The sequence below is a fragment of the Nycticebus coucang genome, chromosome 5 (assembly GCF_027406575.1).
Source record: "Nycticebus coucang isolate mNycCou1 chromosome 5, mNycCou1.pri, whole genome shotgun sequence".
Taxonomy (NCBI): Eukaryota; Metazoa; Chordata; class Mammalia; order Primates; family Lorisidae; genus Nycticebus; species Nycticebus coucang.
Genome location: NC_069784.1, coordinates 49,377,456 through 49,380,376, shown reverse-complemented (window position 1 = coordinate 49,380,376; position 2,921 = coordinate 49,377,456). Strand labels below are relative to the sequence as shown.

Genomic DNA, 2,921 nt, shown 5'->3' with positions numbered 1-2,921 from the left:
ATGCCTCCCTCCCACCCATCCCTCAGAGGAGATTAATGCTGGTAATGTTTTACTCCACAGAGAACTGGCAGATTTTAACACCTCCCTAGAAATCTGTGTGTGTAACCTCAAGCAAGAGGTTCTCTCAATATAAGGCTCAGATTTCAGATTATTGAAGGCTACCCTTAAGGTTAATAATAATAACTATAGGAAACTGCTGACATCTTTGTTCCCTCCCTCATCTTACCCTCTGGACAAATAGACTTCAATAAAATCAGAGTGGAGCAAACACTCTGGGCCATTGCCAGAATCTCACTGACAGGCAATGGACCCCTGAGCTCCCACTTTTAATTTGACTCTATGTCTCTTGTCTTTCTTTACCATCACTCCTAACTTTGATTTCTACAGTGGATCACCACCAGTTTCCACAGGTCTCAGCAGACACTGCTCTTGTGATGAGACCCGACAGAAGATGGTAAATTAATCTTAATGGATGAATTTCTGATTGGGAGGTAAAGGAATTGTGGGCAAAATTCTTAGTTTATAGAGTAAGGGTTGACCAGGTAAAGAAGATGAATGATACTGCGAAAGTTTTGTGCAAAAGTTAGATAGGTGTGTTATGTGAACAGAGATCTGAAGGGAGGGAGGAAACAAACCATGGGCATCTTTAGAGAACTAGAGCTTCAAACAGACTGTGCAGAAAGGTTAAAGATGGCAAGGTCGGAGCATGCCTGGTGTGCTTCTAGGATAGCAAAGAGGGCGGCAGGTACTAAAATCCCACCCCACTCCCAAGTACTGTTTTCCCCCCACATCTGAATCATAACGATATTTAAGGGTGGCACATCTCACACATTACTGTGAAAACCCAGTCATCATGCCTAGGAACCAAAAGGGATCCTGATTACTTTTAAAGCCAAATTTAAGTACAGTTAGCATACAATAAAGTCTATCACTTTCAGTATACAGATCTGTGAATTTTGATGAGGTATATAGTTGTATAAAAACTGCTGCTATGAAGATTTAGAATTTTCCTATCACACCATGGAGTTCCCGTATTCCCTTTGCCTTTTAGTCTATCTATATTGTGAATTATATCAATTGACTTTAAAATATACACCAATCATGCATTCCTGGGATAAATTCCACTTGATCATATTGTATAACTCTTTTCATATGTTGTTTTATCTAGTTTAATATTTTATAAAGAATGTCTGCATCTATGTTCATGAGGAATTTTAGTTTGTGCATTTTGTGAATTTGTGATATATTTGGCTGGAGTAATACTAGGTTCAGAATGGGTTTGGATATGTTTCCTCTCCCTTTCTTGTCTGAAAAAGTTTGGACGGGAAGACATTTTTTTCCTTAACTATTTGAAATGATTCACTAGTGAAGTTATCTAAGTCTAGATTTGAGATTTTGGTAAGATTTTAAATTACTAATTCATTTTCTTTCAGATTTTCTATTCCTTCTACTGGCCACTTTTGTAATTTGTGTATTTCTTCAAATTGTCTGTTTCATCTAAATTGTCTAATGTGTTGGCACATTTTTCATATTCCCTTATAATATTTTAAATTTTGTAGGTGTGGTAGTGATGTCTTTTCTATTGCTGAATTTGGTAACATTTTTGCCTTCTCTCATTTTTTTTCTCTTGCTCAGTCTAGCTAAAGGTTTATCAAGTTTTTTACCCTTTTCTAGGTACAGTTTTTGTTTTATTTATTTTTCTATTGTTTTTATCTTTTCTATTTCATTAGTTTCCACACTGATCTTTATTAAATTTCCTTCTTTCTGCTTCCTTTAGATTTAATTTGTTTTTATTTTTATTATTTCTAAAGGTAAACACATTGATTTGAGAACTTTTTTCTTTTTAATATTATGTTTAATGTTGAAAGTTTTCCTCTAAGCACTGCTTGAACTGTGTCCCATAAATTTTGATATATTGTTATTTTGTGTTTATTTAATGCTAAATATTTTTTACTTTTTCTGGTGATTTCTTCTTTGACCCTTGGACTATTTAGAAATGTGTTGTTTAACTTCCAAATATCTAGAGCTTTCATTATTGGTTTTAAAATCATTCCATTGTAGTTAAGAGACACATCTGAAATTATTTCAATCATTTTACATTTCTTGAAACTAATTTTATGTCTTAGCATATGGTTTATTCTGGAGAGTATTTTATGTATTCTTGAAAAGAATGTGAATTCTGCTGGAGTTGGGTGGTATGTTTTGTAAATGTCAGTGAGATCACATTTGTTACTGTATTACATAAGTCTTCTATAGCTTTGTTAATTTTAATTCTAGTTGTTCCATCGAGTATAGAGAATCAGACACTGAGAGCTCCAATTTTAACTGTTAAGTTGTCTGTATCTTCTTACAATTCTGTCCATTTTTCCCTTTGTGTACTTTAGGTCTCTGTTTTTACTTACACACTTATAGATGTTATATTTTTTGTTATATGATGCTATATGTTATATGATGTTATATGATCCTTGTATCATTATGAAATGTCCTCTCTGACTTTAGAAATATTTTTGTCTTTATGTCTATTTTTTCTGGCATTAGAACAGCCAGCTCTCTTCAGCTCTTTCATGATTATTACACTCATATTCATGTTTTTATTTTCAAGCTAGTCATGTCTTAAATCTTAAGTATGTCTTTAGTAAACAATATATAGTTAAATATTTGTTTTTTGAATTCAGTTTAACTTGATTGAAGGAGTCTATACCTATTTAATATAATTATTGAAATGTTTGAGCACAATCTCTTATCAATTATTGGCTGGTAATTAAGCTCTTTAGAAACATGAGTGATCTCCAGACTAAAATTTTAAAATAAGAATAACAAAAATTAATCTTTTAAACTGATCGTGCTCAAACATTTCAATAATTACATTAAATAGGTATAGACTCTTATATCTACCATTTTTTGTTTTTCTATGTCTTATG

General features: G+C 32.5%; 1 pseudogene; it reads right to left on the bottom strand.

The window, feature by feature from the left end:
- Positions 1–788: 788 nt before the first annotated feature.
- Positions 789–875, bottom strand: LOC128587088 (uncharacterized; annotated as a pseudogene).
- Positions 876–2,921: the final 2,046 nt, after the last annotated feature.